Genomic DNA, 18,155 nt, shown 5'->3' with positions numbered 1-18,155 from the left:
TTTTAGAATAACAGGGTTATGATGTATTCCTGATGTATTTTTGGCTGAATTTCTACTATTTTAACATTAGATTAAGACAAATTTGACATATTGCAAAAATTGAAAATTCTCATGAGCGCGGACCTGTAAGATTTTTCCTATTTTCTAGGGATTTGGTTTAGAGGATTTTTTCACTATTTATTGTAGAATAACAGGGTTATGATGTATTCCTGATGTATTTTTGGCTGAATTTCTTCCATTTTAACATTAAATTAAGACAAATTTGACATATTGCAAAAATTGAAAATTCTCATGAGCGCGGACCTGTAAGATTTTTCCTATTTTCTAGGGATTTGGTTTAGATGATTTTTTCACTATTTATTGTAGAATAACAGGGTTATGATGTATTCCTGATGTATTTTTGGCTGAATTTCTTCCATTTTAACATTAAATTAAGACAAATTTGACATATTGCAAACATTGAAAATTCTCATGAGCGCGGACCTGTAAGATTTTTCCTATTTTCTAGGGATTTGGTTTAGATGCTATTTTGACTATTTATTGTAGAATAACAGGGTTATGATGTATTCCTGATGTATTTTTGGCTGAATTTCTTCCATTTTAACATTAAATTAAGAAAAATTTGACATATTGCAAAAATTGAAAATTCTCATGAGCGCGGACCTGTAAGATTTTTCCTATTTTCTAGGGATTTGGTTTAGATGCTTTTTTCACTATTTATTTTAGAATAACAGGGTTATGATGTATTCCTGATGTATTTTTGGCTGAATTTCTACCATTTTAACATTAGATTAAGACAAATTTGACATATTGCAAAAATTGAAAATTCTCATGAGCGCGGACCTGTAAGATTTTTCCTATTTTCTAGGGATTTGGTTTAGAGGATTTTTTCACTATTTATTTTAGAATAACAGGGTTATGATGTATTCCTGATGTATTTTTGGCTGAATTTCTACTATTTTAACATTAGATTAAGACAAATTTGACATATTGCAAAAATTGAAAATTCTCATGAGCGCGGACCTGTAAGATTTTTCCTATTTTCTAGGGATTTGGTTTAGATGCTTTTTTCACTATTTATTGTAGAATAACAGGGTTATGATGTATTCCTGATGTATATTTGGCTGAATTTCTACCATTTTAACATTAAATTAAGACAAATTTGACATATTGCAAAAATTGAAAATTCTCATGAGCGCGGACCTGTAAGATTTTTCCTATTTTCTAGGGATTTGGTTTAGATGCTTTTTTCACTATTTATTGTAGAATAACAGGGTTATGATGTATTCCTGATGTATTTTTTGCTGAATTTCTACCATTTTAACATTAAATTAAGACAAATTTGACATATTGCAAAAATTGAAAATTCTCATGAGCGCGGACCTGTAAGATTTTTCCTATTTTCTAGGGATTTGGTTTAGATGCTTTTTTCACTATTTATTGTAGAATAACAGGGTTATGATGTATTCCTGATGTATTTTTGGCTGAATTTCTACCATTTTAACATTAAATTAAGACAAATTTGACATATTGCAAAAATTGAAAATTCTCATGAGCGCGGACCTGTAAGATTTTTCCTATTTTCTAGGGATTTGGTTTAGAGGATTTTTTCACTATTTATTGTAGAATAACAGGGTTATGATGTATTCCTGATGTATTTTTGGCTGAATTTCTACCATTTTAACATTAAATTAAGACAAATTTGACATATTGCAAAAATTGAAAATTCTCAAGAGCGCGGACCTGTAAGATTTTTCCTATTTTCTAGGGATTTGGTTTAGATGATTTTTTCACTATTTATTGTAGAATAACAGGGTTATGATGTATTCCTGATGTATTTTTGGCTGAATTTCTACCATTTTAACATTAAATTAAGACAAATTTGACATATTGCAAAAATTGAAAATTCTCATGAGCGCGGACCTGTAAGATTTTTCCTATTTTCTAGGGATTTGGTTTAGATGATTTTTTCACTATTTATTGTAGAATAACAGGGTTATGATGTATTCCTGATGTATTTTTGGCTGAATTTCTTCCATTTTAACATTAAATTAAGACAAATTTGACATATTGCAAACATTGAAAATTCTCATGAGCGCGGACCTGTAAGATTTTTCCTATTTTCTAGGGATTTGGTTTAGATGCTATTTTGACTATTTATTGTAGAATAACAGGGTTATGATGTATTCCTGATGTATTTTTGGCTGAATTTCTTCCATTTTAACATTAAATTAAGAAAAATTTGACATATTGCAAAAATTGAAAATTCTCATGAGCGCGGACCTGTAAGATTTTTCCTATTTTCTAGGGATTTGGTTTAGAGGATTTTTTCACTATTTATTTTAGAATAACAGGGTTATGATGTATTCCTGATGTATTTTTGGCTGAATTTCTACTATTTTAACATTAGATTAAGACAAATTTGACATATTGCAAAAATTGAAAATTCTCATGAGCGCGGACCTGTAAGATTTTTCCTATTTTCTAGGGATTTGGTTTAGAGGATTTTTTCACTATTTATTGTAGAATAACAGGGTTATGATGTATTCCTGATGTATTTTTGGCTGAATTTCTTCCATTTTAACATTAAATTAAGACAAATTTGACATATTGCAAAAATTGAAAATTCTCATGAGCGCGGACCTGTAAGATTTTTCCTATTTTCTAGGGATTTGGTTTAGATGATTTTTTCACTATTTATTGTAGAATAACAGGGTTATGATGTATTCCTGATGTATTTTTGGCTGAATTTCTTCCATTTTAACATTAAATTAAGACAAATTTGACATATTGCAAACATTGAAAATTCTCATGAGCGCGGACCTGTAAGATTTTTCCTATTTTCTAGGGATTTGGTTTAGATGCTATTTTGACTATTTATTGTAGAATAACAGGGTTATGATGTATTCCTGATGTATTTTTGGCTGAATTTCTTCCATTTTAACATTAAATTAAGAAAAATTTGACATATTGCAAAAATTGAAAATTCTCATGAGCGCGGACCTGTAAGATTTTTCCTATTTTCTAGGGATTTGGTTTAGATGCTTTTTTCACTATTTATTTTAGAATAACAGGGTTATGATGTATTCCTGATGTATTTTTGGCTGAATTTCTACCATTTTAACATTAGATTAAGACAAATTTGACATATTGCAAAAATTGAAAATTCTCATGAGCGCGGACCTGTAAGATTTTGCCTATTTTCTAGGGATTTGGTTTAGAGGATTTTTTCACTATTTATTGTAGAATAACAGGGTTATGATGTATTCCTGATGTATTTTTGGCTGAATTTCTACCATTTTAACATTAGATTAAGACAAATTTGACATATTGCAAAAATTGAAAATTCTCATGAGCGCGGACCTGTAAGATTTTTCCTATTTTCTGGGGATTTGGTTTAGATGCTATTTTGACTATTTATTGTAGAATAACAGGGTTATGATGTATTCCTGATGTATTTTTGGCTGAATTTCTTCCATTTTAACATTAAATTAAGACAAATTTGACATATTGCAAAAATTGAAAATTCTCATGAGCGCGGACCTGTAAGATTTTTCCTATTTTCTAGGGATTTGGTTTAGATGCTATTTTGACTATTTATTGTAGAATAACAGGGTTATGATGTATTCCTGATGTATTTTTTGCTGAATTTCTTCCATTTTAACATTAGATTAAGACAAATTTGACATATTGCAAAAATTGAAAATTCTCATGAGCGCGGACCTGTTGGATTTTTCCTATTTTCTAGGGATTTGGTTTAGATGCTTTTTTCACTATTTATTGTAGAATAACAGGGTTATGATGTATTCCTGATGTATTTTTGGCTGAATTTCTACCATTTTAACATTAAATTAAGACAAATTTGACATATTGCAAAAATTGAAAATTCTCATGAGCGCGGACCTGTAAGATTTTTCCTATTTTCTGGGGATTTGGTTTAGATGCTATTTTGACTATTTATTGTAGAATAACAGGGTTATGATGTATTCCTGATGCATTTTTGGCTGAATTTCTTCCATTTTAACATTAAATTAAGACAAATTTGACATATTGCAAAAATTGAAAATTCTCATGAGCGCGGACCTGTAAGATTTTTCCTATTTTCTAGGGATTTGGTTTAGATGCTATTTTGACTATTTATTGTAGAATAACAGGGTTATGATGTATTCCTGATGTATTTTTTGCTGAATTTCTTCCATTTTAACATTAGATTAAGACAAATTTGACATATTGCAAAAATTGAAAATTCTCATGAGCGCGGACCTGTTGGATTTTTCCTATTTTCTAGGGATTTGGTTTAGATGCTTTTTTCACTATTTATTGTAGAATAACAGGGTTATGATGTATTCCTGATGTATTTTTGGCTGAATTTCTACCATTTTAACATTAAATTAAGACAAATTTGACATATTGCAAAAATTGAAAATTCTCATGAGCGCGGACCTGTAAGATTTTTCCTATTTTCTAGGGATTTGGTTTAGATGCTTTTTTCACTATTTATTCTAGAATAACAGGGTTATGATGTATTCCTGATGTATTTTTGGCTGAATTTCTACCATTTTAACATTAAATTAAGACAAATTTGACATATTGCAAAAATTGAAAATTCTCATGAGCGCGGACCTGTAAGATTTTTCCTATTTTCTAGGGATTTGGTTTAGATGCTTTTTTCACTATTTATTGTAGAATAACAGGGTTATGATGTATTCCTGATGTATTTTTGGCTGAATTTCTACCATTTTAACATTAAATTAAGACAAATTTGACATATTGCAAAAATTGAAAATTCTCATGAGCGCGGACCTGTAAGATTTTGCCTATTTTCTAGGGATTTGGTTTAGATGATTTTTTCACTATTTATTGTAGAATAACAGGGTTATGATGTATTCCTGATGTATTTTTGGCTGAATTTCTACCATTTTAACATTAAATTAAGACAAATTTGACATATTGCAAAAATTGAAAATTCTCATGAGCGCGGACCTGTAAGATTTTTCCTATTTTCTAGGGATTTGGTTTAGATGCTTTTTTCACTATTTATTGTAGAATAACAGGGTTATGATGTATTCCTGATGTATTTTTGGCTGAATTTCTACCATTTTAACATTAAATTAAGACAAATTTGACATATTGCAAAAATTGAAAATTCTCATGAGCGCGGACCTGTAAGATTTTTCCTATTTTATAGGGATTTGGTTTAGATGATTTTTTCACTATTTATTGTAGAATAACAGGGTTATGATGTATTCCTGATGTATTTTTGGCTGAATTTCTACCATTTTAACATTATATTAAGACAAATTTGACATATTGCAAAAATTGAAAATTCTCATGAGCGCGGACCTGTAAGATTTTGCCTATTTTCTAGGGATTTGGTTTAGATGATTTTTTCACTATTTATTGTAGAATAACAGGGTTATGATGTATTCCTGATGTATTTTTGGCTGAATTTCTACCATTTTAACATTAAATTAAGACAAATTTCACATATTGCAAAAATTGAAAATTCTCATGAGCGCGGACCTGTAAGATTTTGCCTATTTTCTAGGGATTTGGTTTAGATGATTTTTTCACTATTTATTGTAGAATAACAGGGTTATGATGTATTCCTGATGTATTTTTGGCTGAATATCTACCATTTTAACATTAAATTAAGACAAATTTGACATATTGCAAAAATTGAAAATTCTCATGAGCGCGGACCTGTAAGATTTTGCCTATTTTCTAGGGATTTGGTTTAGAGGATTTTTTCACTATTTATTGTAGAATAACAGGGTTATGATGTATTCCTGATGTATTTTTGGCTGAATTTCTACCATTTTAACATTAGATTAAGACAAATTTGACATATTGCAAAAATTGAAAATTCTCATGAGCGCGGACCTGTAAGATTTTTCCTATTTTCTGGGGATTTGGTTTAGATGCTATTTTGACTATTTATTGTAGAATAACAGGGTTATGATGTATTCCTGATGTATTTTTGGCTGAATTTCTTCCATTTTAACATTAAATTAAGACAAATTTGACATATTGCAAAAATTGAAAATTCTCATGAGCGCGGACCTGTAAGATTTTTCCTATTTTCTAGGGATTTGGTTTAGATGCTATTTTGACTATTTATTGTAGAATAACAGGGTTATGATGTATTCCTGATGTATTTTTGGCTGAATTTCTACCATTTTAACATTAAATTAAGACAAATTTGACATATTGCAAAAATTGAAAATTCTCATGAGCGCGGACCTGTAAGATTTTTCCTATTTTCTGGGGATTTGGTTTAGATGCTATTTTGACTATTTATTGTAGAATAACAGGGTTATGATGTATTCCTGATGCATTTTTGGCTGAATTTCTTCCATTTTAACATTAAATTAAGACAAATTTGACATATTGCAAAAATTGAAAATTCTCATGAGCGCGGACCTGTAAGATTTTTCCTATTTTCTAGGGATTTGGTTTAGATGCTATTTTGACTATTTATTGTAGAATAACAGGGTTATGATGTATTCCTGATGTATTTTTTGCTGAATTTCTTCCATTTTAACATTAGATTAAGACAAATTTGACATATTGCAAAAATTGAAAATTCTCATGAGCGCGGACCTGTTGGATTTTTCCTATTTTCTAGGGATTTGGTTTAGATGCTTTTTTCACTATTTATTGTAGAATAACAGGGTTATGATGTATTCCTGATGTATTTTTGGCTGAATTTCTACCATTTTAACATTAAATTAAGACAAATTTGACATATTGCAAAAATTGAAAATTCTCATGAGCGCGGACCTGTAAGATTTTTCCTATTTTCTAGGGATTTGGTTTAGATGCTTTTTTCACTATTTATTGTAGAATAACAGGGTTATGATGTATTCCTGATGTATTTTTGGCTGAATTTCTACCATTTTAACATTAAATTAAGACAAATTTGACATATTGCAAAAATTGAAAATTCTCATGAGCGCGGACCTGTAAGATTTTTCCTATTTTCTAGGGATTTGGTTTAGATGCTTTTTTCACTATTTATTGTAGAATAACAGGGTTATGATGTATTCCTGATGTATTTTTGGCTGAATTTCTACCATTTTAACATTAAATTAAGACAAATTTGACATATTGCAAAAATTGAAAATTCTCATGAGCGCGGACCTGTAAGATTTTTCCTATTTTCTAGGGATTTGGTTTAGATGATTTTTTCACTATTTATTGTAGAATAACAGGGTTATGATGTATTCCTGATGTATTTTTGGCTGAATTTCTACCATTTTAACATTAAATTAAGACAAATTTGACATATTGCAAAAATTGAAAATTCTCATGAGCGCGGACCTGTAAGATTTTTCCTGTTTTCTAGGGATTTGGTTTAGATGCTTTTTTCACTATTTATTGTAGAATAACAGGGTTATGATGTATTCCTGATGTATTTTTGGCTGAATTTCTACCATTTTAACATTAAATTAAGACAAATTTGACATATTGCAAAAATTGAAAATTCTCATGAGCGCGGACCTGTAAGATTTTTCCTATTTTATAGGGATTTGGTTTAGATGATTTTTTCACTATTTATTGTAGAATAACAGGGTTATGATGTATTCCTGATGTATTTTTGGCTGAATTTCTACCATTTTAACATTATATTAAGACAAATTTGACATATTGCAAAAATTGAAAATTCTCATGGGCGCGGACCTGTAAGATTTTGCCTATTTTCTAGGGATTTGGTTTAGATGATTTTTTCACTATTTATTGTAGAATAACAGGGTTATGATGTATTCCTGATGTATTTTTGGCTGAATTTCTACCATTTTAACATTAAATTAAGACAAATTTCACATATTGCAAAAATTGAAAATTCTCATGAGCGCGGACCTGTAAGATTTTGCCTATTTTCTAGGGATTTGGTTTAGATGATTTTTTCACTATTTATTGTAGAATAACAGGGTTATGATGTATTCCTGATGTATTTTTGGCTGAATATCTACCATTTTAACATTAAATTAAGACAAATTTGACATATTGCAAAAATTGAAAATTCTCATGAGCGCGGACCTGTAAGATTTTTCCTATTTTCTAGGGATTTGGTTTAGATGATTTTTTCACTATTTATTGTAGAATAACAGGGTTATGATGTATTCCTGATGTATTTTTGGCTGAATTTCTTCCATTTTAACATTAAATTAAGACAAATTTGACATATTGCAAACATTGAAAATTCTCATGAGCGCGGACCTGTAAGATTTTGCCTATTTTCTAGGGATTTGGTTTAGATGCTTTTTTCACTATTTATTGTAGAATAACAGGGTTATGATGTATTCCTGATGTATTTTTGGCTGAATTTCTACCATTTTAACATTAAATTAAGACAAATTTCACATATTGCAAAAATTGAAAATTCTCATGAGCGCGGACCTGTAAGATTTTTCCTATTTTCTAGGGATTTGGTTTAGATGCTATTTTGACTATTTATTGTAGAATAACAGGGTTATGATGTATTCCTGATGTATTTTTGGCTGAATTTCTACCATTTTAACATTAAATTAAGACAAATTTGACATATTGCAAAAATTGAAAATTCTCATGAGCGCGGACCTGTAAGAGTTTGCCTATTTTCTAGGGATTTGGTTTAGATGCTATTTTGACTATTTATTGTAGAATAACAGGGTTATGATGTATTCCTGATGTATTTTTGGCTGAATGTCTACCATTTTAACATTAAATTAAGACAAATTTGACATATTGCAAAAATTGAAAATTCTCATGAGCGCGGACCTGTAAGATTTTTCCTATTTTCTAGGGATTTGGTTTAGATGCTATTTTGACTATTTATTGTAGAATAACAGGGTTATGATGTATTCCTGATGTATTTTTGGCTGAATTTCTTCCATTTTAACATTAAATTAAGACAAATTTGACATATTGCAAAAATTGAAAATTCTCATGAGCGCGGACCTGTAAGATTTTTCCTATTTTCTAGGGATTTGGTGTAGATGATTTTTTCACTATTTATTGTAGAATAACAGGGTTATAATGTATTCCTGATGTATTTTTGGCTGAATTTCTACCATTTTAACATTAAATTAAGACAAATTTGACATATTGCAAAAATTGAAAATTCTCATGAGCGCGGACCTGTAAGATTTTTCCTATTTTCTAGGGATTTGGTTTAGATGATTTTTTCACTATTTATTGTAGAATAACAGGGTTATGATGTATTCCTGATGTATTTTTGGCTGAATTTCTTCCATTTTAACATTAAATTAAGACAAATTTGACATATTGCAAAAATTGAAAATTCTCATGAGCGCGGACCTGTAAGATTTTGCCTATTTTCTAGGGATTTGGTTTGGATGCTATTTTGACTATTTATTGTAGAATAACAGGGTTATGATGTATTCCTGATGTATTTTTGGCTGAATTTCTTCCATTTTAACATTAAATTAAGACAAATTTGACATATTGCAAAAATTGAAAATTCTCATGAGCGCGGACCTGTAAGATTTTTCCTATTTTCTAGGGATTTGGTTTAGATGATTTTTTCACTATTTATGGTAGAATAACAGGGTTATGACGTATTCCTGATGTATTTTTGGCTGAATTTCTTCCATTTTAACATTAAATTAAGACAAATTTGACATATTGCAAAAATTGAAAATTCTCATGAGCGCGGACCTGTAAGATTTTGCCTATTTTCTAGGGATTTGGTTTAGATGATTTTTTCACTATTTATTGTAGAATAACAGGGTTATGATGTATTCCTGATGTATTTTTGGCTGAATTTCTTCCATTTTAACATTAAATTAAGACAAATTTGACATATTGCAAAAATTGAAAATTCTCATGAGCGCGGACCTGTAAGATTTTTCCTATTTTCTAGGGATTTGGTGTAGATGATTTTTTCACTATTTATTGTAGAATAACAGGGTTATAATGTATTCCTGATGTATTTTTGGCTGAATTTCTACCATTTTAACATTAAATTAAGACAAATTTGACATATTGCAAAAATTGAAAATTCTCATGAGCGCGGACCTGTAAGATTTTTCCTATTTTCTAGGGATTTGGTTTAGATGATTTTTTCACTATTTATTGTAGAATAACAGGGTTATGATGTATTCCTGATATATTTTTGGCTGAATTTCTGCCATTTTAACATTAAATTAAGACAAATTTGACATATTGCAAAAATTGAAAATTCTCATGAGCGCGGACCTGTAAGATTTTGCCTATTTTCTAGGGATTTGGTTTAGATGCTATTTTGACTATTTATTGTAGAATAACAGGGTTATGATGTATTCCTGATGTATTTTTGGCTGAATTTCTTCCATTTTAACATTAAATTAAGACAAATTTGACATATTGCAAAAATTGAAAATTCTCATGAGCGCGGACCTGTAAGATTTTTCCTATTTTCTAGGGATTTGGTTTAGATGATTTTTTCACTATTTATTGTAGAATAACAGGGTTATGACGTATTCCTGATGTATTTTTGGCTGAATTTCTACCATTTTAACATTAAATTAAGACAAATTTGACATATTGCAAAAATTGAAAATTCTCATGAGCGCGGACCTGTAAGATTTTGCCTATTTTCTAGGGATTTGGTTTAGATGATTTTTTCACTATTTATTGTAGAATAACAGGGTTATGATGTATTCCTGATGTATTTTTGGCTGAATTTCTACCATTTTAACATTAAATTAAGACAAATTTCACATATTGCACAAATTGAAAATTCTCATGAGCGCGGACCTGTAAGATTTTTCCTATTTTCTAGGGATTTGGTTTAGATGCTATTTTGACTATTTATTGTAGAATAACAGGGTTATGATGTATTCCTGATGTATTTTTGGCTGAATTTCTTCCATTTTAACATTAAATTAAGACAAATTTGACATATTGCAAAAATTGAAAATTCTCATGAGCGCGGACCTGTAAGATTTTGCCTATTTTCTGGGGATTTGGTTTAGATGATTTTTTCACTATTTATTGTAGAATAACAGGGTTATGATGTATTCCTGATGTATTTTAGGCTGAATTTCTACCATTTTAACATTAAATAAAGACAAATTTGACATATTGCAAAAATTGAAAATTCTCATGAGCGCGGACCTGTAAGATTTTTCCCATTTTCTAGGGATTTGGTTTAGATGCTATTTTGACTATTTATTGTAGAATAACAGGGTTATGATGTATTCCTGATGTATTTTTGGCTGAATTTCTACCATTTTAACATTAAATTAAGACAAATTTGACATATTGCAAAAATTGAAAATTCTCATGAGCGCGGACCTGTAAGAGTTTGCCTATTTTCTAGGGATTTGGTTTAGATGCTATTTTGACTATTTATTGTAGAATAACAGGGTTATGATGTATTCCTGATGTATTTTTGGCTGAATTTCTACCATTTTAACATTAAATTAAGACAAATTTGACATATTGCAAAAATTGAAAATTCTCATGAGCGCGGACCTGTAAGATTTTTCCTATTTTCTAGGGATTTGGTTTAGATGCTATTTTGACTATTTATTGTAGAATAACAGGGTTATGAGGTATTCCTGATGTATTTTTGGCTGAATTTCTTCCATTTTAACATTAAATTAAGACAAATTTGACATATTGCAAAAATTGAAAATTCTCATGAGCGCGGACCTGTAAGATTTTGCCTATTTTCTAGGGATTTGGTTTAGATGCTATTTTGACTATTTATTGTAGAATAACAGGGTTATGATGTATTCCTGATGTATTTTTGGCTGAATTTCTTCCATTTTAACATTAAATTAAGACAAATTTGACATATTGCAAAAATTGAAAATTCTCATGAGCGCGGACCTGTAAGATTTTTCCTATTTTCTAGGGATTTGGTTTAGATGATTTTTTCACTATTTATTGTAGAATAACAGGGTTATGACGTATTCCTGATGTATTTTTGGCTGAATTTCTACCATTTTAACATTAAATTAAGACAAATTTGACATATTGCAAAAATTGAAAATTCTCATGAGCGCGGACCTGTAAGATTTTTCCTATTTTCTAGGGATTTGGTTTAGATGCTTTTTTCACTATTTATTGTAGAATAACAGGGTTATGATGTATTCCTGATGTATTTTTGGCTGAATTTCTACCATTTTAACATTAAATTAAGACAAATTTCACATATTGCAAAAATTGAAAATTCTCATGAGCGCGGACCTGTAAGATTTTGCCTATTTTCTAGGGATTTGGTTTAGATGCTATTTTGACTATTTATTGTAGAATAACAGGGTTATGATGTATTCCTGATGCATTTTTGGCTTAATTTCTTCCATTTTAACATTAAATTAAGACAAATTTGACATATTGCAAAAATTGAAAATTCTCATGAGCGCGGACCTGTAAGATTTTTCCTATTTTCTAGGGATTTGGTTTAGATGATTTTTTCACTATTTATTGTAGAATAACAGGGTTATGATGTATTCCTGATGTATTTTTGGCTGAATTTCTACCATTTTAACATTAAATAAAGACAAATTTGACATATTGCAAAAATTGAAAATTCTCATGAGCGCGGACCTGTAAGATTTTTCCTATTTTCTAGGGATTTGGTTTAGATGCTATTTTGACTATTTATTGTAGAATAACAGGGTTATGACGTATTCCTGATGTATTTTTGGCTGAATTTCTACCATTTTAACATTAAGTTAAGACAAATTTGACATATTGCAAAAATTTAAAATTCTCATGAGCGCGGACCTGTAAGAGTTTGCCTATTTTCTAGGGATTTGGTTTAGATGCTATTTTGACTATTTATTGTAGAATAACAGGGTTATGATGTCTTCCTGATGTATTTTTGGCTGAATTTCTACCATTTTAACATTAAATTAAGACAAATTTGACATATTGCAAAAATTGAAAATTCTCATGAGCGCGGACCTGTAAGATTTTTCCTATTTTCTAGGGATTTGGTTTAGATGATTTTTTCACTATTTATTGTAGAATAACAGGGTTATGACGTATTCCTGATGTATTTTTGGCTGAATTTCTACCATTTTAACATTAAATTAAGACAAATTTGACATATTGCAAAAATTGAAAATTCTCATGAGCGCGGACCTGTAAGATTTTGCCTATTTTCTAGGGATTTGGTTTAGATGCTTTTTTCACTATTTATTGTAGAATAACAGGGTTATGATGTATTCCTGATGTATTTTTGGCTGAATTTCTTCCATTTTAACATTAAATTAAGACAAATTTGACATATTGCAAAAATTGAAAATTCTCATGAGCGCGGACCTGTAAGATTTTGCCTATTTTCTAGGGATTTGGTTTAGATGATTTTTTGACTATTTATTGTAGAATAACAGGGTTATGATGTATTTCTGATGTATTTTTGGCTGAATTTCTACCATTTTAACATTAAATTAAGACAAATTTGACATATTGCAAAAATTGAAAATTCTCATGAGCGCGGACCTGTAAGATTTTTCCTATTTTCTAGGGATTTGGTGTAGATGATTTTTTCACTATTTATTGTAGAATAACAGGGTTATGATGTATTCCTGATGTATTTTTGGCTGAATTGCTACCATTTTAACATTAAATTAAGACAAATTTGACATATTGCAAAAATTGAAAATTCTCATGAGCGCGGACCTGTAAGATTTTGCCTATTTTCTAGGGATTTGGTTTAGATGATTTTTTCACTATTTATTGTAGAATAACAGGGTTATGATGTATTCCTGATGTATTTTTGGCTGAATTTCTTCCATTTTAACATTAAATTAAGACAAATTTGACATATTGCAAAAATTGAAAATTCTCATGAGCGCGGACCTGTAAGATTTTGCCTATTTTCTAGGGATTTGGTTTAGATGCTATTTTGACTATTTATTGTAGAATACCAGGGTTATGATGTATTCCTGGGATATTTTTGGCTGAATTTCTTCCATTTTAACATTAAATTAAGACAAATTTGACATATTGCAAAAATTGAAAATTCTCATGAGCGCGGACCTGTAAGATTTTGCCTATTTTCTAGGGATTTTGTTTAGATGCTATTTTGACTATTTATTGTAGAATAACAGGGTTATGATGTATTCCTGATGTATTTTTGGCTGAATGTCTACCATTTTAACATTAAATTAAGACAAATTTGACATATTGCAAAAATTGAAAATTCTCATGAGCGCGGACCTGTAAGATTTTGCCTATTTTCTAGGGATTTGGTTTAGATGCTATTTTGACTATTTATTGTAGAATAACAGGGTTATGATGTATTCCTGATGTATTTTTGGCTGAATTTCTTCCATTTTAACATTAAATTAAGACAAATTTGACATATTGCAAAAATTGAAAATTCTCATGAGCGCGGACCTGTAAGATTTTGCCTATTTTCTAGGGATTTGGTTTAGATGATTTTTTCACTATTTATTGTAGAATAACAGGGTTATGATGTATTCCTGATGTATTTTTGGCTGAATTTCTACCATTTTAACATTAAATAAAGACAAATTTGACATATTGTAAAAATTGAAAATTCTCATGAGCGCGGACCTGTAAGATTTTTCCTATTTTCTAGGGATTTGGTTTAGATGCTATTTTGACTATTTATTGTAGAATAACAGGGTTATGATGTATTCCTGATGTATTTTTGGCTGAATTTCTTCCATTTTAACATTAAATTAAGACAAATTTGACATATTGCAAAAATTGAAAATTCTCATGACCGCGGACCTGTAAGATTTTTCCTATTTTCTAGGGATTTGGTTTAGATGATTTTTTCACTATTTATTGTAGAATAACAGGGTTATGATGTATTCCTGATGTATTTTTGGCTGAATTTCTTCCATTTTAACATTAAATTAAGACAAATTTGACATATTGCAAAAATTGAAAATTCTCATGAGCGCGGACCTGTAAGATTTTTCCTATTTTCTAGGGATTTGGTGTAGATGATTTTTTCACTATTTATTGTAGAATAACAGGGTTATGATGTATTCCTGATGTATTTTTGGCTGAATTTCTACCATTTTAACATTAAATTAAGACAAATTTGACATATTGCAAAAATTGAAAATTCTCATGAGCGCGGACCTGTAAGATTTTGCCTATTTTCTAGGGATTTGGTTTAGATGATTTTTTCACTATTTATTGTAGAATAACAGGGTTATGATGTATTCCTGATGTATTTTTGGCTGATTTCTTCCATTTTAACATTAAATTAAGACAAATTTGACATATTGCAAAAATTGAAAATTCTCATGAGCGCGGACCTGTAAGATTTTGCCTATTTTCTAGGGATTTGGTTTAGATGCTTTTTTCACTATTTATTGTAGAATAACAGGGTTATGATGTATTCCTGGGATATTTTTGGCTGAATTTCTTCCGTTTTAATATAAAATTAAGACAAATTTGACATATTGCAAAAATTGAAAATTCTCATGAGCGCGGACCTGTAAGATTTTGCCTATTTTCTAGGGATTTGGTTTAGATGCTATTTTGACTATTTATTGTAGAATAACAGGGTTATGATGTATTCCTGATGTATTTTTGGCTGAATGTCTACCATTTTAACATTAAATTAAGACAAATTTGACATATTGCAAAAATTGAAAATTCTCATGAGCGCGGACCTGTAAGATTTTTCCTATTTTCTAGGGATTTGGTTTAGATGATTTTTTCACTATTTATTGTAGAATAACAGGGTTATGATGTATTTCTGATGTATTTTTGGCTGAATTTCTTCCATTTTAACATTAAATTAAGACAAATTTGACATATTGCAAAAATTGAAAATTCTCATGGGCGCGGACCTGTAAGATTTTGCCTATTATCTAGGGATTTGGTTTAGATGATTTTTTCACTATTTATTGTAGAATAACAGGGTTATGATGTATTCCTGATGTATTTTTGGCTGAATTTCTTACATTTTAACATTAAATTAAGACAAATTTGACATATTGCAAAAATTGAAAATTCTCATGAGCGCGGACCTGTAAGATTTTTCCTATTTTCTAGGGATTTGGTGTAGATGATTTTTTCACTATTTATTGTAGAATAACAGGGTTATGATGTATTCCTGATGTATTTTTGGCTGAATTTCTACCATTTTAACATTAAATAAAGACAAATTTGACATATTGCAAAAATTGAAAATTCTCATGAGCGCGGACCTGTAAGATTTTTCCTATTTTCTAGGGATTTGGTTTAGATGCTATTTTGACTATTTATTGTAGAATAACAGGGTTATGACGTTTTCCTGATGTATTTTTGGCTGAATTTCTACCATTTTAACATTAAATTAAGACAAATTTGACATATTGCAAAAATTGAAAATTCTCATGAGCGCGGACCTGTAAGATTTTGCCTATTTTCTAGGGATTTGGTTTAGATGCTATTTTGACTATTTATTGTAGAATACCAGGGTTATGATGTATTCCTGGGATATTTTTGGCTGAATTTCTTCCATTTTAACATTAAATAAAGACAAATTTGACATATTGCAAAAATTGAAAATTCTCATGAGCGCGGACCTGTAAGATTTTGCCTATTTTCTAGGGATTTGGTTTAGATGCTATTTTGACTATTTATTGTAGAATAACAGGGTTATGATGTATTCCTGATGTATTTTTGGCTGAATGTCTACCATTTTAACATTAAATTAAGACAAATTTGACATATTGCAAAAATTGAAAATTCTCATGAGCGCGGACCTGTAAGATTTTTCCTATTTTCTAGGGATTTGGTTTAGATGCTATTTTGACTATTTATTGTAGAATAACAGGGTTATGATGTATTCCTGATGTATTTTTGGCTGAATTTCTTCCATTTTAACATTAAATTAAGACAAATTTGACATATTGCAAAAATTGAAAATTCTCATGAGCGCGGACCTGTAAGATTTTGCCTATTTTCTAGGGATTTGGTTTAGATGATTTTTTCACTATTTATTGTAGAATAACAGGGTTATGATGTATTCCTGATGTATTTTTGGCTGAATTTCTACCATTTTAACATTAAATAAAGACAAATTTGACATATTGTAACAATTGAAAATTCTCATGAGCGCGGACCTGTAAGATTTTTCCTATTTTCTAGGGATTTGGTTTAGATGCTATTTTGACTATTTATTGTAGAATAACAGGGTTATGATGTATTCCTGATGTATTTTTGGCTGAATTTCTTCCATTTTAACATTAAATTAAGACAAATTTGACATATTGCAAAAATTGAAAATTCTCATGAGCGCGGACCTGTAAGATTTTGCCTATTTTCTATGGATTTGGTTTAGATGATTTTGTCACTATTTATTGTAGAATAACAGGGTTATGATGTATTCCTGATGTATTTTTGGCTGAATTTCTTCCATTTTAACATTAAATTAAGACAAATTTGACATATTGCAAAAATTGAAAATTCTCATGAGCGCGGACCTGTAAGATTTTTCCTATTTTCTAGGGATTAAGTGTAGATGATTTTTTCACTATTTATTGTAGAATACAGGGTTATGATGTATTCCTGATGTATTTTTGGCTGAATTTCTACCATTTTAACATTAAATAAGGACAAATTTGACATATTGCAAAAATTGAAAATTCTCATGAGCGCGGACCTGTAAGATTTTGCCTATTTTCTAGGGATTTGGTTTAGATGATTTTTTCACTATTTATTGTAGAATAACAGGGTTATGATGTATTCCTGATGTATTTTTGGCTGATTTCTTCCATTTTAACATTAAATTAAGACAAATTTGACATATTGCAAAAATTGAAAATTCTCATGAGCGCGGACCTGTAAGATTTTGCCTATTTTCTAGGGATTTGGTTTAGATGCTATTTTGACTATTTATTGTAGAATAACAGGGTTATGATGTATTCCTGGGATATTTTTGGCTGAATTTCTTCCATTTTAATATAAAATTAAGACAAATTTGACATATTGCAAAAATTGAAAATTCTCATGAGCGCGGACCTGTAAGATTTTGCCTATTTTCTAGGGATTTGGTTTAGATGCTATTTTGACTATTTATTGTAGAATAACAGGGTTATGATGTATTCCTGATGTATTTTTGGCTGAATGTCTACCATTTTAACATTAAATTAAGACAAATTTGACATATTGCAAAAATTGAAAATTCTCATGAGCGCGGACCTGTAAGATTTTTCCTATTTTCTAGGGATTTGGTT

The sequence above is a fragment of the Euprymna scolopes genome, chromosome 23 (genome assembly GCF_053919585.1).
Source record: "Euprymna scolopes isolate OS-2025 chromosome 23, ASM5391958v1, whole genome shotgun sequence".
Taxonomy (NCBI): domain Eukaryota; kingdom Metazoa; phylum Mollusca; class Cephalopoda; order Sepiida; family Sepiolidae; genus Euprymna; species Euprymna scolopes.
Note: the sequence above shows the minus strand (reverse complement) of the source record.